The sequence below is a fragment of the Ambystoma mexicanum genome, chromosome 4p, assembly GCF_040938575.1.
Source record: "Ambystoma mexicanum isolate Mex_15411 chromosome 4p, UKY_AmexF1_1, whole genome shotgun sequence".
NCBI lineage: Eukaryota > Metazoa > Chordata > Amphibia > Caudata > Ambystomatidae > Ambystoma > Ambystoma mexicanum.
In genome coordinates this window covers 209,443,304-209,466,325 of record NC_090927.1, presented here as the reverse complement: position 1 = coordinate 209,466,325, position 23,022 = coordinate 209,443,304, and the positions used below count along the sequence as shown (strand labels likewise).

The 23,022-nt window shown below is 45.6% G+C and overlaps 1 protein-coding gene across 4 annotated transcripts in view; it reads left to right on the top strand.

The window, feature by feature from the left end:
• Positions 1-23,022, top strand: part of RP1L1 (RP1 like 1) — a 283,312-nt gene that overhangs the window by 120,765 nt on the left and 139,525 nt on the right. Inside the window, exon 1 of one of the 4 annotated variants that reach the window (XM_069605723.1) lies at positions 6,748-6,926. The exons of the other annotated variants lie outside the window; for them this stretch is intronic. The gene's annotated coding sequence lies outside the window, so the exon portion shown is untranslated. Of the gene's footprint in view, positions 1-6,747; positions 6,927-23,022 lie in introns of those variants that run through there. 4 annotated transcript variants of the gene reach the window in all.

Genomic DNA, 23,022 nt, shown 5'->3' with positions numbered 1-23,022 from the left:
ATTGGGGGTCGCTGCAAAGGGTCCGATCTGCACAGCTCGTACTCAAATATGAAGGCGTTGTCTGCATAAATTGGGTGCAGTGAGGAGCATGGCACAAGAAGATCTGACTCGGTATACAGTGATATTAACGAAAACAATAACACCGAATTACACCGAAAGTGATTCTTTTTTTTTTTTTTTAAAGGCACTATCCAACACTTTCCCCAAATATTCTAGGACTGGAGTTTGATTATATACTTGCACCAGTCCTAAAATATGTGGGTTCCTTCCAAGTATGACATGTGAATGAGGCAGCGCGACATAGATCTGACTTGTGAATTAACATCCAAGATGAGTTTGTCACTTTTTGATACCTGGCCATGCCAGTGATGTGACGTTGCAATTAAATGTATCAAACAAATATTTTCTAATCATTTATTTAAAGACACTGTTCAACCAACTCATCAGGTCCTGCAATTCCCAAGTCAAGTCCATGCAAATGCCAAGAGCCCACATACTTTCTTTTCCAGATCAACGGATGCAGCCCTCACAGGTAGCTTAGACCATGGAGCGCCAGGCTCCTCTCTTCACCCAGATTCTGCAGACAAGGTTTCATAAGCCAAACGTTTCTTACCCAACAAACGCTGCCCTACAATTTATAGAAGGGCCTTCATTTGAAGTTAGTTTTGCCAGTCGGATTTTGCCACTAGAGACAGATGACCAATGTATATGATTAACCAGTCGAATGGCACTAATTTTGTCATCCTGGGAAGGATTGTGGGCGGATGGGCTGAGGGGGCCTGTCAGGTTTCAAACCGGAAACCAGTGAGGTCAAACAGACTCCCTTGAAGTGGACGCACCATTCCACAGATTCAGAGATCTGACTTAGTAATTGTAGAGTTGATCATGAAGGACTTCCAACAAGACAGGTTTCTGGCCAAAGAGCTACTACGCCTGTATGATGACAGCAGGTGCATAGGAATCCCTTGAACGGAAAGGTGTATAAGAAAATTGCTGTCCGAAGGTACAGTCCAGTTACACTACTGTGGGATTTAATTGATGTGAGACTAATGTGTGCCTGGCATTTCCCCCACAATAGTAAATACATTGGGCCTCTTCACGAGTTAGACAGTAGCCCTTAAATGCAGCAGTAACGCTAATACTGCTGCATTAAGGGTCTGCCCAAACTTGGGTCTGGCGTGTTTACCCCCAAGTAAACGCGAAAAGAAAAATGCCAATTTTCGGGTGCAATTATTCGAATGGGAATTAGGTATTCCACCCAACCCGCCAGAAGGGTGGGCGGTAACGCAAATACAGTTGGCCGGTATCCCAGTCGGCTAAGTGTCTAACAATGACATGCTTTTAAAATAACAAAAGGGACGTTAATACTTATAAGTGAAGACCTGCACTCTCATTTAGTAAGTAAACAGATATCCTTTGTGCAGCAAGAACCAAAACCAGAAGGATGGGAGGTTTTAAATGAGTCCTAACCAATGTCATTGCTCTGCACAGCCTTCCATGCCATCATATGGTACGAAACAAACAATCGCATGCATGGTTAGTTTTCCCGAGGAAGTGGTCATGATTTTAAAACTTTTTCCAGCCATCCCAAATAGGTTTTAGTTTGTCTACTTTAGTGAGAGAGGGTGTACCCAGACATGGACGCCATACTCACAGCATCATGTGTGCTCTATGAAGAAGGGACGTGCCCTAGCAGTTTGGGCAGAACTGTGTCTTTTGGTTGCCAGGCCAAGGGTGATTGGCATAGGACTGGTGCCATTCTGTAATTGCACAGCCTGGCAAACAAAACATAGTATAGAAGGTTGACCAGAGAATTCCAATGGTTATGTTTGCTTCAACCCCACCCATCAATCCCTCCATACACCTTTTTGGATTTACTGACTTTATTGGATCATCATGCTTTGGCATCAGGAAAGAAAAGGGCAGTACAGGAGCAGCCCGCGAGTCCTGCTCTCGACAGGGAGCTACATCAAGGCAGTACACGAGCAGCCCGTGAGCCCTGCTCTCACCAAGTCAGTACACAAGCAGTCAGCGAGCTCTGCTGTCTCCAGGGAGCTATATCAAGGCAGTACACGAGCAGCCAGGAGCCCTACTGTCACCAGGGAGCTACATCAAGGCAGTACACGAGCAGCCCGCGAGCCCTGCTCTCACCAGGGAGTTACATCAAGGCAGTACACGAGCAGCCCGCAAGCCCTGCTCTCACCAGGGAGCTACAAAATCAAGGCAGTGCACGAGTAGCCCGCGAGCCCTGCTCTCACCAGGGAGCTACATCACCAGGGAGCAACATCAAGGCAGTACACGAGCAGCCCGCGAGCCCTGCTCTCACCAGGGAGCTACATCAAGGCAGTACATGAGCAGCCCGCGAGCCCTGCTCTCACCAGAGAGCTACATCAAGGCAGTACACGAGCAGCCCGCGAGCCCTGCTCTCACCAGGGAGCTACATCAAGGCAGTACACGAGCAGCCCGCGAGCCCGGCTCTCACCAGAGAGCTACATCAAGGCAGTACACGAGCAGCCCGCGAGCCCTGCCCTCAACAGGGAGCTACATCAAGGCAGTACACGAGCAGCCCGCGAGCCCTGCCCTCACCATGGAGCTACATCAAGGCAGTACACGCGCAGCCCGCGGGCCCTGCCCTCACCAGGGAGCTACATCAAGGCAGTACACGCGCAGCCCGCGAGCCCTGCCCTCACCAGGGAGCTACATCAGGGCAGTACACGAGCAGCCCGCGAGCCCTGCTCTCACCAGGGAGCTACATCAAGGCAGTACACGAGCAGCCCGCGAGCCCTGCCCTCACCAGGGAGCTACATCAAGGCAGTACACGAGCAGCCCGCGAGCCCTGCCCTCACCAGGAAGCTACATCAAGGCAGTACACGAGCAGCCTGCGAGCCCTGCTCTCACCAAGTCAGTAAACAAGCAGTCAGCGAGCTCTGCTGTCTCCAGGGAGCTATATCAAGGCAGTACACGAGCAGCCCGCGAGCCCTGTTCTCCCCAGGGAGCTACATCAAGGCAGAGTGTCTTTTCTTTGTAAATCTGTTATATTTAATGTATTTGTGGAGTGTGGAAAGCAGTGGAGGACGATGCAGACAAAGCAATGGACGCAATGGCATTTTCAATGCCAGACTCTGCAGTCAGTGTGCAATGGTTTGCTACTGCAACATGACTAAACACACCCCAACCTCTAAAAACCCACACCGTTGCACATACATCATAATTGTTGTTGACCATCTGTAAACTTTCCTTCCCTTTTTCACCAGCTTTCCTCCTCTAAGTAATGCCACCCCAGCGTTCTTACCAACTGATGCCCAATGTCTGCCCTCTGTCCACCATCGCGTACACACTTTCCTTCAATCACCTCTTGGCGGTTCTCTATCCAAACTAAGAACATCAAGTACCTAGCCCACCTCCGTATGGTCAGATTGGATGTGTCTAAAAGGATTGCCCCCTGTACCTCCCAACCCATCGCCTATCTAGCAACTTAATACTGCCACTTAGGGACAGAGCCAAATGGCAGAAGAGAGGGATAGATCACTATCGCCCCCACCCCCCCCCCGAGATTGGAGGAATGAAAAACAGAATGCAGGTGAAGACCAAGTAAAAGCGGGCAAGCCAGGTATGCACAATAAAAGAAAAGGGCGAACGCTAGGGGGGATGAAAGGAAAATCCTATGGAACCACGGGAAGCAGCCAATGGAACTGGGGAGTCCATTCCATGATGGTACAGGACAGGAGAAGAGCGAGAAGGAGATTGGGCTCATGGGGTGTGAATAACCACGGGGAGGCAAAGGTGTCTAGGAATGAGAGACCCTGAGACAAGAATCCACAGGGGGATGCTTACCATGAAGCGAGGTCAAAAGGGCAGCAAGAAGTAATGTCAGAGAGGCTACTGCGGAGGAACAGACAGAATTGGGTTACAGAAATGACTAGCAAGTAGTAGGACCAGTGTAATTGAATCCAGGATTCAATTACACTGGTCCTACTTGCGCTGTGAAACACTTTCGGTACGAGCTCGATATACATGAAATATCATATCATATCATGATGTTGCTCTATGACCTTTACAGCACTCTGTTGCTCCTGAGCTAAGTTCATATTATACAAATCTGTAATCATGATAGAATTGATGGATAACTTATTCTCTTCTGCCTGGCACTCCACTTCTTCTCCACTTCTTCTCCACTTCTTCTCCACTTTCTTTCCTCACACTTGACTGTATTTCTGTGCCACACCCAGCCCTCAAAGTACTTCCTATCCTCAACCCGATCCACTTGGACTCTCACCATCCTCTAACCCAGCAGTACCATCGCACCTAGCCCTGGCCCCTCCATATCATCTTTGTTTTCAATCAGCAATTCAGAATTGTGTTCTTATATACTTATTCCCCTCTTCATCTTCTTTAACTCCTTCTATCATCACCCTGAAGCTGTAGGCAGTGTAACTGCCCTGGTCCCTCACGTTCTTCCAAATGACTGGGCGGGCCAATCCATGCTGAGCCCTTTACACTGTGCTCTGAGCACCCTCTGCCTCCATTGGAAGACTGCAGGCAGGGAAACCAGTCCTGCCACCTCCTAGACTTCATTTCCATTTGAGCTGAGGCTGCTCTTGTTCAGTGTAAGATCTGCTCCTGATGTCACACCTAGGATCCTCTTCCCTTGCTCTCTTCATCCCTTCCTTGGATCCTGAAAGCTCCTCTTCCTCCTCAATCCTTTCCTGTCAGGGCGAGTCTCTAATAGCTCCTGACTATTAAGTCAGCTCCGCCTTCAGGACCCCCTGGCATCTGAGCCTACCACTCCCATTGATCTCCCAGGCACCAGCGTCCCTGTGAATCTTCCACTCCCCTCCACCCCATTCCTCTTTCCCTCTTTCCCTCTTTTACCTTACTGCTGGGCACCAAAGCCCTCCACGTGAGCCCTGGCCCTGCTCACCCCCTTTCACCCTTATGCACCTGCTGTGAAATGTATTCCGCCCCGCTTGAGATAGCCAACGCTATATTCCTGCCCCTCACCAGCTTGGCACCTTCCACCCATGTTCCCTTTTACTGCATGTTCTAACATCCAGGTACCCATTTCCTACCACCACCTCCTTTTCCCCAGACCAGTGCGGACCTTTCCTCTAAAAAGCCATACATGATCTTCCTCTCTCATTCCTTCCCTTGAGGACCGCGCTGGACCCATGTCCTCCCCTGGCTGTTCTGGACACTGTTCCCTCTGTTCTGAACACTCCTGGGAAGGCCTAGCAGACCTGCCCCTTCCAGCCTGTACCAGACATTCCTTCTTTCCTCCAGGCTGCACCGGACCATGTTTCCAGCAGTCCTCATCCTCCTCTTGGAGGGATGCACCTTCCTTCCCTCCCCTTTCCTCCCTCCCTCCCTCCCTCCCTCCCTCCCTCCCTCCCTCCCTCCCTCCCTCCCTCCCTCCCTCCCTCCCTCCCTCCCTCCCTCCCTTCCTTCCTTCCTTCCTTCCTTCCTTCCTTCCTTCCTTCCTTCCTTCCTTCCTTCCTTCCTTCCTTCCTTCCTTCCTTCCTTCCTTCCTTCCTTCCTTCCTTCCTTCCTTCCTTCCTTCCTTCCTTCCTTCCTTCCTTCCTTCCTTCCTTCCTTCCTTCCTTCCTTCCTTCCTGATGCTGTGCCCTACCTTCCCTTCACCACACCCTATAACCTCCATGCTGGGTCATACCTTTCCTTCACTAGTTCCTATACCTTCTCAGGCTGTGCTCTGCCCTGTTTCTGCCCCCTTTTATCACCCAAGCTTCCCCCATACCTCCTTTTGTACTGGAGAGCCTTGCACCGCCCCCCCCGCCCCCACCTTTCATTGGGAATATCCTCATCCTTGCAGGCCCACATGTATCCTTATTACCTCGGGACAGGAATCCCTTTGCCACAACTGCAAAAAGCATTCCATCGGCCCTCGCCACCCAGAAATAAATGTGGGTTTGCAATACCTTAACATCTCTAGCATCCCAAAATCCTGCCCCTGCCACTTTATAGGCCTCTGGAACTACACGGGTGCTAAGAAGTGAGAGGGGGAACAGGAAATGGAAGGATGATCAGGGAAGGGAAGAGTGCGATGACCAGCAGCACTCCGGTTGCTCGGAACGCAGGCTTATACCAGAGAGTCCAGCCAACGTTGCGAGCGCCCTGATTGACCAGCATCCCCTTCCAGGGTGCTAATCTCACATATAACCAATTCACAGAGGGGCTCAAAGCAATTCCAGTGGTTATGATTTATTCAAAGACTTCCGTCCATCATTCTGCAGTTTTGCAAAGGTCACCAGCAATTGGGATGATTTTGCCTGGATATGGATCCTGAGTCCACGGTGCGCAGAGTCTGACGCGTCCCCTGACTATTGACATCCAGTGAGGCTGTAACATATCTGGGGCTGATTGTGGTCATGTGCAGAAGGGATCTGACCTAGCAGTTCTGATTTGCATATGATGTCTTCCTATCTGTGACTGCACGGTTTTTGAGAGCAATGCCAGTGGTTCTGTTTTATTCAGAACCTTCTAGCTGCCACACTTCAGTGTTGAATACACCACATTAGATCAGGCACTGTCTTTAAGCCGGTGCTTGGCAACTGCTAATGCTGCGAGACACACAGGCAGCAAGCATCCTTGAACTCTAAATCCAGCTGTGGATTAGACGCGACGCTGATCTCTGTAGGCCTCTCTCCGTAATGCCCTCCTGGATGTCAAGGTCCCGCTAGCAAGCTTTCCTTCCATCCTTATCTGCTTATATTGCTTCTGAAGTTACACAAAGTCAGTCGCGGGGCTCTGCGGATGCATGGAGAGAGTCTACGTGTTCCTCTGGCGTGCCCTGGTCTCCCCTCAGGTCTCCGGAGATTCGCCACGTTTTCACCCTTCACTCATTTTAAATTCATCAGCCGCTCCAACTTGCTATGGAGGGACTTGTTCCGTTAGGTTTGCAGCCTCATCGTGTAAGTAAGACCACCTTTTAAAGAACTTAATTCGTGCAACCTCATCTAAGAGTTTTTGGCATCAGAGTAGCTATGGCTTTACACACAGAATGTGAGTGGTAGCCTACAAAGCTTTTGGGGGGGGGGCAGGGGTTCTTGAGAACTGTAAGGATTCTCAGAAGGTGTCCCCATGTCTCAGGGATGTCTGACCAATTGTATAGTCTCTTGGACAGAGCTGCTTCTCTCAAGGTCAGACTTCAGTTCTTCAACTTGTTAGAAGGGGTTTCCTGGGAACGGCCTCTATTGGGATACCCAGGGGTGGACTGGCCCATAGGGAACTCTGGAGATTTCCTGGTGGGCCTCTGTACCCTGGGCCACTTTTGTGTGGTATTTCTAAATGCTCTCATAGGAAAAGCATTGAAAATGTGTCATATAGGGCCACTTTGAACATTATTTCCAGGGCCTCTTTTGGTCCCCAGTAATTATTTCCAGGGCCTCTTCTAGTTCCCAGTCCACCCCTGGAGGTACCGCGCATAGCGCAGCACACTGTACATTGTGTGGTGCCACTCGCTATTGCTCAGGAGGGCGTGGAGGCGACTCCTTGTTAAGCCCTTTTTGCACGTACTTATTGATATGAAATCACCCTCTCTTTCACAGATCTGATGATGACGTCAGGGCTGGACTGGGAACCAAAAACATGCCCTGCAGCCACACTAGCCCGCTGATGACCAGAGTGCGGCTTTGAGGGTGAAGCGAGGGGTGGTACTCGTGTCTCCTATGGACCTCCACCACAGCAATATAGTCTCTCAGTTTGTCCCTCAAACCATATTGGAAAATGCTCAACTCAACAGTAAAGCGCATTACAATAGAAGTGTCATTATTGCATTGACAAGTCAGAACAATGTTACATTCTCCCCAGTAGTCATCATTTGGATGTTCAGCCTCTAAGCAGCCATTTTGCTTTAAGCCCCATTCTTCTCTGGTGGCAGGCATAAACATATTTTGCTGTTATCGCTGCAAATTCTGATATTTGCCTACGTATGAAACAGTTATTCTTATCCAGTTTTTTACCCAGAAAGACTTCATTATTAATAAGTGCCCCGGATGTCTTTGCACACAGGACCGTGCCGGAGGAGGTTTCTGTCACACTGTTGGCAGGTTCAGGCCTCACTGAGCTTCTTGTTTGAGGTGTGCCAGCCAATCTTTATTTCCAGCTTGTGGTCTTTCAGTCTGTATTTGGTTATAGTGTTTGCCTGTGCACTCTTTGTTTTTTAAACCAAAAGCAGGCCATCTGCATGTTTAACTTGTTTGCCCGCAATGGCTGTAGCGTTCTAGACTGTTTTGCAGTCCTAGTTCCGCTCCCCAGTAAATTGTCTATGGTTTCTTTATCCCCAGTCAATTTCTCCTCCTGTCTTTGGTTTTTGTGCTTTTGTACTGTGGGCCACTGCTGCCGAATGGGTGCAGTGCTGTTGCTTAAGGGATTGTTTGGATGGTTTCGCTGTTTGGTCTCGAGGGGATAGTTCAGGGGCAACGTGCTCGCCTTGGAAGCAAGATGACACGGAGCACCACGGGTTCGATCCTTGGGTCCGCGCTTAGAACCCTGTGGGTATTAAGCGTGTTATAAATCATTTATTATATCATATCATACCTGATAGTGGAGGGAGTTTGGGTTACTGCTCCCATGGTTTGGGCAATCTGTATGCGCACAGATGCCAGTTTGCACAGCTGGAGGTGCGGAAGTTCTGTGAGAGATTTTTCCCTTTCTGATGATTGCTCGTTTTTTAGTGTTGGACTCCGCACCTCAATCCCGTAAAGTAGGCGAGGGGGGGTGATCCTTTCAAAAAGCGTTAGCATTTATTTTTCTGGTGGATGCAAGTATGACATTTGCCTTCTTGCTAGCACAGAATGCAAGGAGTGCTTTTTTCTTGAAGCGGTTTTATTGCCATTCCGAGACCTCGGTAAGTGTAGTCTGTAAAATGCTCCACATTGATGTATGTTATAATGGCGTATCCCAAAAGACCGAATTACAAAATCACGGAGCCCACTAGCCCGCATTTTGTAATTCGGTCTTTTGGGATTTTGGCCATTTGTACCCCGCACTGCCTATAATGTATGCATGGGACACCCCGCATTCCCCGCAGCCCATAATACTGAACTGGAGGTGCAGGGGACACCCCTGCAACCCCTGGAACCCTGTTCGATATTATGGGCTTAGATCTTATCTACTATGCCGAATGTGCTCTAAAGGTGCATTCAGCATTTTAGATCCAATCGTTTCGTGCAATCCCGCTGCACATCTGTGCCATTGAGTAATAGTTTGTATGTGGAGCCTTTGTTCTTTGCTTCATTCTGGAATAGCATGATTTGAGTCTTTTTTAGGTTCACCTCTAGGGCCCAGGTCTTCCAGGAGGTTGTCCTTCCAGGGTGGGTTCCAGGGGAGTTGCTAGGTCTGGAAAAGACCCGGGGCTAAGCTGATGTTGGATCTGTTGGGACTGGGGGCTAGCTAGTCTTTTGGCTGTAGCTCCTGAGATTCTATCAGGGGCTACAACCAAAATATCAGGGGCTATAGCCCCCTAGGCCCCCCCTAGCAACGCCCCTGGTGGGTTCTATTATGACCAGGTCATCTGCGCATTGCTGGCGTTTGATTTCTGAGCCGTTCAGTCTCCGGCCCGAGTCCTGGGATTCATCAAGCAATGCAGAGAGGCCATTGATACAGAGACTAACCTGGGTTGGGATGACGCTGCACCCCCCATCTCATTCCTCGTTCCCGTTTAAAGGACCCACTTTGCATGTGGTTCATCTTCGCCTTGCAGCAGATTGAGTTGTACATGGATTGTGTGATGTTGCAGTGCTTCTCCCAGTGACAGAGAGACCTATACATCTGTAGATTCATACCCAAAATACATTATTAAAAAAAGACTTCCATTTTATTTTATTAAGGTAAGACTTTTAATGTAATGAAAAAAAGTATGAGCAACACACTGAAGTGTTCATAATCCAGTTGAAATTTTGTCATGGATTGTTTGCTGTACACTGCGTCAATTGTGTCTATATGTCTGTATTAAGTTGTGGTTTTATACATTATTTTAATGTTTTGAAACAGTTCTCTGTTTTGTGTGTTAAAGTATACTAAAATGAAAGAAGTCTTTTAATAATGCATTTTGGGTATTAATCTATTGATGTATCGGTCTTTCTGTCACTGAGAGCTATGACACATACCCTATAACCTTCCTTTTGTATAACTAACGATGAATAGCCACCATGTAGGAATGCTGTGAGCCCCCACCGTGGGGCCAGCCGTTGTGAGATTAGTGGTAGTACTTCTCTCTTAATCCAGCATGAACTGATTTAAGGTGCCTTTCTGGGTGCTAGATCCAATCAAATACTTTTCGGAAATCCGTAAAGCGAGATAAATGTCCCCCCCCTCTATTTTGGTTCTTTACATATTTTCGGATTGGGGACTGCAAGGTGAAGATATGGCCAGTGGTCTGGTGCTTGGGTAGGAATCCAGTCTGACTTTTGTATAGGATATTACTGTTGATTAGAAGCATTGTTTTGGTTCATGGGACTGCACAGTCCTTTTCTGAGGCTACTGTTTACATAGATTCCCCTGTGGTTATCTGGATCTGGGGTATCAGCACTTTTTATAGGTAGGGGTGGGGAGCCATTCAGACAAAGTGGCTACGAAGTGGCCAGATTGTAGAATGATGTTGAATAGTTTCACTAGTGCTTTTCGAATTTCTGGTATGAGCCATGCCTGAGATTTTCATTTAGCTTTTTTTCTGGGTTGCGTGATTCCTTTGCATTTGGTTTTTGGGCGCCTTGTTTTAATTCCTCGATGGTTAGAGGTTTGTTTATGGGACTTTGCTGACCTTCAATGATTCCCATCCAGAAAGAGTATTGGCTAGAGCCCTCTTTTCTGTTACTGGGGGGCCTGACTCATGAGCGACCATGAAATACTTATGTAAATCCAATTGTAAATACAATTGAGCACAGGCTACACCGCCCTTCCACACAATATGACTAGATACCAAACTACAACCAAACCTACAACCAAACTACAACCAAACCAGAGTCTAACGTCCTCCGTAAGTCTGATCAGTAATCAATCTACTTCATTTAAAACAAAATGTATTCACAATTAATATCAAAACAAACTCCAGAAACAGTATGGAGGTTTCCAAACACCTTATTCACTGAATAAGGAGAGTGCAATATTGAGTGCAATATTGAGTGGGCCAAGACACAAAAGAAGTAAATCAAGGTGGGTAGGCAACTATAACACACAGGGAATGCCTAGCAGTACCCTGTTTGATCCGTGTTTATGATGATTTTATGCTTCTTTTTAAAAACAAATAGTCACGTTATTTCACTCTTGGTCCGTGGTCCATTACTGACTCCAATCCCATCCCTTGTATAAGGTCTATCCTGACATCAAACCCTATCCAGGGCCTTAGACCCACCCTGCTCTTAGGCTCATTGTTGACCTAACACTCATCCAAACACCACAATATAATACAACTTAATCTTTCCAATGGCTTTCGAGACCAACACCTAGCTATTTTGTATAATCCTAACTGAAAATGTTTAATGTGTAATTTATTTGACTTGCTTGATTTTTATATTTATTTATTTTTTATTTTTACATTTACAAAGCGTGCTAAGCCCGACCGCATGAAGGCGTTGTTACACAGGCATTGTGAAAGTGCTGACAGAAAAATAGTTTGGGGAGATCAGGCCAGGTGCTGCACTCCGTGAAAGGCGCCCCTGCTTCATGACCCAGGTTCAGCTTCTGTCAAGGCATGTCTCCAGCCTGAGGCCTGTCTCTAGCTGGGGCCAATGTCCACCCCTAGGCTCACTCTTGGCCGTGGTCCATTACAAATGTTAATGTTAATGGGTCTTGTACCGCGCACTGTTGCCACTTGCGTGGTCTCTTGGGGCTCTGTTGGGTCTGCAATGGAACAGTGGTTGGGGGGGGGGTTGTTAGTGGGATTGAGAGGGAAAGGAGCAAGAGAGGTTTGATTTGCTGTTTGCATCTTCAGTTCAGAGAAACCGGTCACTGAGCGTTGGTGTGTTTTCGGTTGGTAGTCGTCATGTGGTGTTGAGGTATGATTATGTATGGTTTGTTTTCATGTTGGGTGTTGTGAAGTGCTTGCGACTTGTGGTGCGGTAGAGGTATGGTTGTGTTTAGTTGAGGGTTTGAGGGTGTGTGTATGCAGATTGGTGAGCTTTTTGTATGGTTAGTTAGTGGCAATACATCTCCTACCCCCAACATTCTGTCTAAATGTGACACATTTCCCACCCCCAACAGGCTATCCAAGTGCTGTGCATTTCCCACAAATTGCTGAACATTCTCTGTCCCCAACATTCCATCCATGTGCAGCACAATTTCTGCCCCCAAACAATCCGTCTAAGTGCGATGCATTTCTCTCCCCCGGCCATTCCTCTAAGTGCGATACATCTCCTGCCCCAAATGGTCCATCCATTTAAGTGTGGCACTCTTCTCACCCCCAACAACCCGTACAAGTGCGATGCACTTCCGTCCCCGACAGTCTATCAGAGTGTCATGCATTTCGCACCCCAACATTCCATCTCAGGGAGCAGAACCCAGCATGATATAGATGCTACACAGTGTGTTTCAGGGCGCAGCAGGGAGCATAATGCTTAGCTATTGTTGGACTAGATGCATAATGTTGCTAACGTATACATACAGGCTAAGTGTATAATATGGCTAAATTACACCATTTAGCCTACATGCAAGGCAAGGCTAGCCTATTCAAGTAGGCTAAATGCAGGAAGGTATATGATATCAGGTAATTAGAGTGCTGGGCTTTTTCTGGAGTAAAAATGTCTGTACTCCTGCTTTTCTAGTAGGTTTCTCTTGCATGACTTGTGTTGATGGGGGTAGTTCCCTTTGCTTGGTCTTGGTGCATGTTGGTTGTGTTCGGTTTCACAGAGTTTCTTTCCGTGTATTTTGCTTATTTCGTGGGCCAGGTTTTTAAACTTTTTGTGAATTTTGGATGGTGCTCCGTAGTACGCATTTCCTTCAGGAGGGAGTCCCAGAGATTTACAGCTATGCAAGGGAACGGTGATCCTCCACGTTTTTTTCTCATGTGTTTAGGTTGTAGATGGAGGTCATTGCTGGATCTACGTGTTCTTGCTCGTTTGTAGATGGTGATTTTCTTTTGTAGGAATTCCGTTCCCTGGCCATGGATTGCTCTGTGTTTTATGTACATTGTTTTGAAGGTGATTGTTTTTCTATGTGGGAGACAATGTAGCATCCTTAGTGCTGGTGTGATGAGCTCTCTTCGGGAGAGTTTGAGGAGAAGTCTGACAGCTGCATTCTGTATTCGTTGTAGTTTCCTCTGCAAGTATTGCGGCATTCCAAGGTATATGCTGTTGGCGTAGTCTAACCTGGACACTATGAGGGAGATGATGGCAAGTGTTCTGTGCGTGAAGGAAAAGAAGGGCAGTATCATTGTGATAGTGTGCCGGTGGTAGAGGCATTTCTTAATTATTGCTTTGACTTCTGGTTCTAGTATAGGAATATAATACCCCTAGAAGTACATATTAAATAGCAGTCGCTCATGATGTTTGAGAGCACATTTTATTTTGCTTGGCCAAGCACCAGAATCAGGAAACCATCATGCTGGTAACAGGCGTAGTATAAATGCTTATTTCATGGACTATGTAAGAACAACACATTTTTTGGTGTAAGTAAAAACAGCACATTTAATTCTACCAATCTGTTTACCACTACTTCATGTTCTATTATACTCCTCCTTTGCCTCTCTGACAGGCAAAGCGCTTCAATGCCATAACCCATGTAAGGTGGCGCTATCCAAATGCTAGATAACATAACATCACATACCGCATTCTAATGGCATGCACTTTGAAATCTGCTCGCTTGTCAAATGCTTCTTCTGCAGCTGTTCTGACCAGACGTCGACCAGGTGCAATAAAAAGGCAAGTGATAGAATAGACTTTTTGGACCTTTAGATTTGGTTGTCCTAACCTCTGGTCACTTTTAAACTGCATCTATGCGGTATCAGGTAATGATGTCCCAATATATATATGGCTGCGGTACATAATGTCGCTGGGACCTTTTTTGGTGACATTATATAGGTGACCATATATATCGGGAGAGGGGGAGTCGGGTTGAAAAAGGTTTTGGGGGTTGCGGGGTGTCCCCTGCATGTTCCATGTAGTGATGTCTCAGCAAAAAAGTACAATTTTCCAGCACATTTTTTGCATGGCGACATTTTTGTTGGGACATTATCATATGGAACCATCTGTGTGGGCTTGGGACACTCACGTATACATGGTGGTTGCACAGCCCTTACAATAGCGCCTCAGTCCTCTCACAAAACGCTGATCGTCTTTGTGTGTAAGAATATGCAGCACTGGGCTGCGACAGGAACTCTGGTCAATGAATCTCGATTAGATCAAACTTTGTAAACTGGACCCATGACATCCTGCTGGGAATCTCAATGGTCAAGTCCTAAGAAAAAATGTGGGGGGGCTCATTAACATACCAATTGAATGTGGCGTCACCAGAAATTAGCATATCAAGGTGCCCCCTGAAATAAGTGTGGGGACTCCGTCCACCCACATGTGCCCTCATCTTGAGCCCTGGTTGGTATCCATTCTTTTCTGCAGGAGGATCCTACCTTCTGGCGCAATGTCCCCCCACTGTGGCCCTTCTCATCTTGTTTGCAGCCTTGCAGTTGAGTCCCTGCTTCTTTTGCATGCTGGCGGCAGAGACATAGCAGCACCACAGGGCAAAGTTTGCGAGGGGGAGGGAGCCAGAATGGAGTTTACTGCCAGACCTGAGGGGCCCATGGCAGGAGCCAGCTTGCCACCGTGACAGTCTTGGGCTCCCAATTTGCCACCAGTTATGAGTCTGGGTAGATCCTCCTCTTCCAACTGCACATCTTGGGATTGTAGATACCTGATACTGGGGCTGGGGGCTCCCTCTGGAACAGCCTCCCTCCCTCTCTGAAACTTGAGGAGAACCATCTCTGGTTCCGGAAGCAACTCAAGACCTTCCTCTTTGCTTCTGCCTTCTCTCTTCCTCTCCCCTGCTGATTTCCTGTCTGATACTGCACTGGTCACCTGACTATCCGTTGATTTTGGGCCTGCCCAGTTGCACACCCGCACTGCCTCCTGCCAATCCTTGCAGTTGGGTCTGTACCTTTTACCCTACTTCCCCCCTACCTGCACCTTTGGACACCTGCTGTCTGCACCTACTCTTGAACCTGCCACCCGTTGGGCGCACTTCTTGTTATTGTTTTGATCCCATGTAAAGCACTGCTCCCTCCCCTTTCCCCTGGCACTGCCCCCCCCTCCCATGCACTTGCACAATCTCAATGTCACTTGGCCTAATAAGATCGTTGTCTCTGTCCTCCCTCTGTTCCCCCTTTCTTGCCTAGTCGCGTCTTGGAATACTTGTGTATAGGCGCGTTACAAATGCCATATCATATCATATCACAGCACCTCCTTCTGCCTTATTCAAGAGCGGGCGCATGTGTCTGACATTCCGCAGTAGTGCTTGCATGAATTGAAATATTCAGGCACTCAAGAGAGCGCAACCCAACATTATTTTCAGGGAGACAGTGGCAGCAGAGGTCTCTAGTTATGTATATTTTTAATTTTGTATTTTATTGTTTGCTTGTTAGGCGCTTATACAGCAAGTAAAATACTGTTGCAAAGCTATTAGATGGTGATGTTGTCTCTGCATATAGGCCTAAACTATTGGCATGGGAAGTGAAGAAAAAAGAGAAATGGAGTATAAAGAGACACGTAGCCTGTGGGTGTTGTTTGGATTTTTACCTACCCATTGATAGACCATAGCCATGCTAATTTGTGTGGTCAGTCCCACCTGGTACCGGTCTCCCTGCCCCCCATATACCCTAAGGATCTCTCTGAGTTATCGCTGTGCTTTTAAGGGGATGCTGGTGTTATTACTAAGCTGTCTTTCAGCCACTTGTTTATAAAGAATAGGGGTTTCCTAACATTGATTCCATGTCCTGAATGCTTGCTAAAACAAGCATTGACAAAGCCAACAGTTTTAGCTCTTTTGTAGAAGTAGATAGGCATTTGGCAGGGACTGCCAAAATATGCCCAGATACTAACATGTTTTGGAGGCTGTTGCAATCTTATGGCCAGGTAGTATCATTCTGGTAGTGCCTGGAAAATGCTCATCTCAGACCTATACAATAGCCAAAAAATGTATACATGTTATCAATCCCAGAAAACATATCTCTTTCTCAACATTTGCATTCACTTCTATGTGTAATTTGAAATACCTTGTATTTATTTATTTATTTTTACTTCTGTATAGCGCGCTAAGCCCAGAGGCATCAAGGTGCCTTTACTTATCTTGGGGGCTTTTAGGTGTGTCCAGTAGTTTAGCAGGGACATCTGGTGTGGAGTAATTGTATCAATTTCAGGGATTGATGGCATGCATTGGAGTCTGGGATATTATACAGCAATCGCGTCAGTGAGCAGATTGATGCTTGGGCTGCCTGCAGCAGTGGTGCATTTTCCATGGTCTATGGTGGTATTCAGATACAAGGACAATCCTGCAAAAAGGGACAGGTTTTTCACCAGGAAAGAAACTGTCCCCAAGACCAGTTTACACCAACTTCCTTTACGCACAGCTCCAAGACAGGAAGCTCAGAGGATGACAGAAGGAATAATACCAGCATCAAATGGCCAGGCACTCACAACATTTTCAAGCTGTTGCCATTTTATGCCAGGTTTTGCCATTGCAGCAGCGCCCGGCAAATGGCTATCTAATGCCTACACAAGAGCCAAAAGTGTGGGCTTTAACTATGCTTGTTTTAACAGGAATTCAGTGCAAACAAAAGATACATGGGCACACATATTATAGCCATACTGACCAACTCACACGATTCTTGCCGGAGACTCCTGATTTTGTAGACCAAAATGTTCATACTTTACAGAAATGTTGAATTTCCTCCTGCTGAAAATCAACTTTCCTCCAGTGCAAGTCAGTGGAGGAAAAAGACTCCCTCTTTCTGGTGCAAAATGTCTATCTTAACTGAAATGAAAATCTTTATTTCGAAGTATTGCTCCATAAAAGACAAGATACAGAATATGATATTTGAAATACGCAAATAGATTGAATTATTAGGTCTCTATGCAAGAAGATTCCATTAAAAATCCAGGATAAAAACTTGATACAAACACAATCTTTTTTGCAACAAAAAAATACATTGATATATTAAATCTCTGCATAAAAAGACACAACTATAAAATTCACAATAAAACCTTGTTACATGCACAATCATTTTGCAGCATACCCAAAAGGGGCTGCTTCAGTGCTTCTAGGAACATGTAAACAGCCACTGCTACCTCTCTGGATGGCAATGAGAGCATGTATCGCAATGCCCCATTAAGCAGCCTTCAGCTTGATGTCCTTAGTACTGGTATTAAAAGCCTTTTCCTTGGTTCATAAAAGGACGGGCCGAGAAGCAGAAAGTGAGCCATATCTTGAGTTAAAATCACATTACAGGGACAGCGAACAATAGATTTCTGATCCAAACGTGTGTTGCCACAATCCTCAATCAATGGTAAAACGCGGCCAGTCCTCTGATGGAACAAAACACTCCTTATTGGCTTACGATAAAACCAGTGCATATGGTCAGTATTAAGTCCACTACAGCCATAATCAGTATATATGGAGACTATCTCGTTTTAACGTCAATAAGGGTGCGCTGGTCCCTTAGGAACTCCATGTATTTTTCCTTTACTATATTGATATCAGCTCTGGATGCATTTGTTGGGGCAGCATAAAGGCTCTGGAGGCCAAGAATGTCAAATGTTTTCCCCCGTTTATTCAACTAGTTAATCTGTCTACAGGTGTCTAAGGACATCAGTTCTTGTAAGACTGCGTGTGTTAAATGAGTCTCGGTTTGTGCCCATATTCTCAACCAAAACAACCCCGGTTTGAGGGTTATGTGATCTGATATGTAGTCCAGGGACCATTCTTGATGGAGCAAATAGGTTGAGGAACTCCTGGTGGCCCCCAAGATGCTCTGCATGAAACTATGTTCTTTGACTTGGATTGATCAGGGAGAGCACAGACCCCACACTTCTGCACCATAGATGCACGATGCGACTGACTTGGCACGATAAATATCTAATGTTGGTTTGATAGTTAAGCCGCCCATCTCCAAACCAATTCTATGTAATGCCCCACAGACCAGAGAACGTTTTTGTGTGGTCTCAATAATAGGGTCTAACCAACTTGCCTTGCTGTTAAAGGTCACTCCTAAATATGTACATTTTTCAACCCAGCCAAGATTGTGACCTGATGCCAAGGTGGGCAGTGGTAGTTTCCTGGTCTGTATGCCAATGTGCATAACTTTAGATGTCTTTATATTTAGTTACAGGTCCCTGCTATCCATGTATTTAACATAAGCATGGACAAGATTTTGTAATGCTAATGGAGTATGTGACAACCTAACTGCGTCGTTGGTATAAGATAGGACACTAATATTTCTCGCCCTTTCTCTCTGTGTGTCATTTGTGACTTTATTTAGGTCATTTGCCAAATTGCAGACATATAGGTTGAACAGTAGGGGGGGCAAGCACACAGCCTTGCCTTACCACAGATAACATGTCAAACCAGGGGGATAGTTTTCCTACATTCTCCAACCTTACTGCTGCTTTCAATCCTGTGTGTAAGGATGTAAGTGTTTTCAGAATGGGCACTGGCAGGCACAAGGAGGGCAATAAATACCACAACTTTTCACGGTTTTCCTTGTCAAACGCTTGCCTAAGGTCCATAAACCACAGGTAAACTGGACAACCATGACCTTTAATATACTTGTCTAGGAGCAGGCTAAGGTTTACAACTTGCTCTACGGGTCCCACCCCGGCCCTGAAACCGTATTGCTCCTCAGATAATATGCAGTTTTCTTTTGGCCATTTTGCTATGCAGGAATATATCGCCCTGCCCAACCATTTTGCTGTGGCATCGATAAGAGATATTGGGCGGCAGCTACTTGGGTCCATTTTCTGACCTTAATTGAATATCAGTATTATTATTGATTCTTCCCAGCTAGCTGCAAAAGTGTTTCCGGCAAAGAAAGCGTTAAAGATTTTGGTAAAAAACACCACCCATACTAGGTGCTCCTTGCTAAATATATCTATCACCACCTGGTTAGGTCCAGGGGATTAACCAGCAGCAATTGAGAACAAGGCTTCCCTTATTTCGTCCACCTGAAATTCAAGGAAGGCTCTATTATCTATTGTGTAAAATGGTGCTAAGCCACTAACTATTTTGTTTATATTTTCCTCACTCCTTTCACCAAACAACTTCGAGGAGTGATTAGTCCATGCTAGAGAAGTCAGAAACACATTTGAATATCTAGGGGGACGAGTTTCGAGTGAAACGATTTTCCAAAAATCCCTTTTATTAGATTATTTGGCTGTTTCTTCCAGTTCTTGCCAGCGTTTGGTTTCCCATGACTCCTTGGCGTTCATCAGGGTGTTTTTGCCTAAACGCCTCACCTGGGCCGAGTCTTCATTGTTTTGGTTTGGACTTTTCTCTAATCTCAGAAGATTGGACTTCAGGTTTCTGCATTCTTTATTATACCATGCAGAATTATGAGTTTTACAAATTCTTGACTGGATTATGGTAGTCACATTAGATTGACATATGTTTATAATGCTCTTATTCATGTATTAATATACATTCAGCCAAGTGGCTTAGCATATGCAACATTAAAAGAACAAAAACAGTTACAACAAAGGTAATACGTTAAGGTTGGGGTCTAGTGTACAGTATAAAAGTCATCACAATAAGAACACAAGGGATTTAGCTCTCGCAACACAGCCTAGGCATACATTTGGTGGGATGACGTTGTAAACAGTACAAAACATGACATATTTTAAAACTAACGCTAAAACAGGAAACTAAAATCTAGCATGTTACACCACGTCATTCACTAGTTCGTGGTAATGACGGGAACAAATTACTTTGATAGGATAGTATGTTAATAATCTCAGCCCACTTCCAATACAATTTAACTAGGTCAAAAATCAGGTTATGATCACAGCCATTAATAAAAACAGGCCATACTTAAGTGCTTTTGTCGCAATTAAAACCACTGTAGTAATATTTAAATAACTACATCGTAACATATGGAGACTCTCACAAATTATTAGCAGATGTTCAATAGTTTCAATGGCATCAGTACCACATAGCGGACAGAATCTAGAGTTATGTGGAGTACTTTATCGTGCCCCTTGAGTAATCAAGGCGTTGTTAATATTGCATTTTAATCTCATATACTGCCTAGCAATTGCACTATTTGGGCGCGCAGTTAAGTACATGGGTTTACATGATCGATCAGAGATTTACTCAAAAAATTCAGTGGCATTACTCCCAGAATACAGGTTCACTACTCCCCGTGTATACAGGTAATACTCTTATAGATGTTTCAATGGACTGGGTCAGTTCCATTGATTTTGCAGCAGAGCTCCATTAGAGGGTGACAGGCCACTATTATCTTATTAGAGCTTAGTTCTCTGTCCATTGCTGCCCATTTGTTATGTTTCTTACTAACGGTTAGAGGACAGCCTACTGATGCTGAATCGGTGTGAGGATTACTAATGTCGTTGGTATTACCGTAAAGAATCGATAATATCATGGGATCATGGTCGCTTTCTAGACATTGGTCAATTTTTAAATCCTACAAATACCACCAGCCGTGTGCATGCATGATAAAGTAATCAATTGCTGACCTGCACCTTGAAGAGCTGAAAGTATAAAGCCCTGGTCGATCGGCCGGTAGCCTTCCATTTATTGAACGCACACTACAATCAGCTAAGTGTACCAGCAGATTAGCTCCTGGTTTATTTGTTGTTCCATCGGTCATAATTAGTGCAGGTATGTTTAGTGCAGCATCTAGTTCTTCATTCACATCCTGCATTGGCAAACAATCACCAAACCTACATTAAAGTCACCCCCTACTAATACAAGTGAGTTGGGTATGCCTTCAAGAACAGCACCAGAGCTAGAATTAGCCAAGCAATTCAATAAATAAGTGACATCAGATCCTGAGGATATGCGTTGAGAGGCATTGCAAAAATATATGACAGATAATACATGCTTTGGAATTTCTATGAAAATGCTGATCCTTAACACCGTGTTAGCAGGCAAACCTGAGCTACATTTAGCACCTAATCGGTTTTGACATATGTAGCTAGACCGCTGCTATTTCTCCCTTTTTTCTGTCAGTTGCCGAAACAAAATACCGTAGGAAATGTTTCCCAGGGCCCACGTCTCCTGAAAGAGTAAAACATCAAAGCCTGATCTATACTCAATACATTCTGAGTCCGTAAGCTTGGAATTGAAACCTGCGGTGTTCCAGGACAGAACATTGAGGCACCCACCCACCAACCCAGGCAGTGTTAGATCCCCCGCTAGCAATGCCCATGCTCTGTATTATAGACTGGGTCCATAGTCCGGATAGAGAGAACAGGTCTCACTGGATTACACAGTGCTCTCTCTAAAGTTGAGGGGGCCATGTCTATGATTTCCGCCGGGCCAGGGCATTTCGGATGGTCGTGCTGATCCCTGATCTTCATGTTGTTGTCTGATCCAACAGTGTTCCCTTCTTTAATTATTTACGCAATAACTGGCAAATACCAATTTACGTGTAAGTGACACTGTTGGGTACAGTTGTCTAGGAATACTTCAATGCCTAGCAGAGATAAAGTTTTGCGTTTGTTCCAAATAATATTGCGGATACTTACATCTGCAAAGGTCACTCTTGTGCTGCAGCCACCACAGTACATACAGTCAGGCAGTATTTGTATCAGGGGTGTCATCTTGTTAGAAATTCCCTATGATACCTAGATTTTCCCTTAATGCCTTATCCAGTCTTCTCCTATATGCATTTTTATTACCATGGAACGATCCCTTAAAGGTGCAAACTAAGTTGATTTTTTCTCCAGCCTTCTAGCTGATCCACCTGAGCACTTCTGCCTGGGTGTAGCATTCCTTTTTCTTGGGATGCGTGAGATGGTATGTTATTAAGGTTTCCATTGGAATTGCTATTGTATGGTTTTGGGTCGAGAATGTGACCAGTTGCCTGTTGGTTCAATTGGCTCTCAGACTGTTTTCTGCTGGCTTTTTTGAGCTGCACCCATTAGATGCTTGCTTGGATTGCCAAGTTTGCAAATCCCTGATGATCCCATTTTCCACTGGAATCTCTTGGTCTGTTCTCATGAAGGAAGGATGTAACCGATCTTGTAAAGATGTTTCCTTTACGTTAGAGCGTTGTGCCTCCGTTACATTATATACCTCAGGACAATTTGCAGTAAGGGCTGTTGCTCTTACTGCCGAGGTTTTATCATATCTTGGCCTACCTTGATTTATTAAGTCATTGATTACATCCAGACTTTTCTCTAATAGGATTTGGTCTTGAATGTGGTCTTCTCTAATATTCCCGACCGCTTACAGGATGTTCTTTCCCAAGGCCTATATACTTAATAGACCACTCTAAATGCTATTTAGATTTTCTCTATTGGTGACCCATGCTGTCAATGGCACCACAGAGGGCCTTGCGATGCTATGAATGAGGCAAAAATTGGGCCTGCATTTACAACAGCATCCAGGTAGTTGTTTGGTCGTTTTTGGTAATCTGTTGAATTTTTGTTGTTCCAGAGATCATATTTGGGCCTATATCACTTGGTTTTTGATCGCCTTTGGGCTACTTGGGTTTGGGCTTGTATCCCCCTGCTTGTGTCCTAGGCCTTGAATGGAATCCAGAGATTCTGTTGCTGCCACCATGACAGCTTCAACTTGTCATTCCTTTCCTAAACTGTAGGTTGGATTAACCATTGACTGATTTAAGTCAGCTTGAATATTTAAAGGTTTCAGTAGTTGTGGTGCTGGTAGATCTTTTATGCCAGAGTCCACAGACGTTTTTTGTGCTGGTAAACAGCCTTCTCCTCGTTGAAGTGAAGAGTTTCCCAGTTGTTGAGAGAAAGAGTCCAATAATTCAGCCATTCTTTGTCCAAGCCTGTTAATCAAAGGGTCTTGTTCAGGGCTGACAAGACAAGCATTGTTTCCATG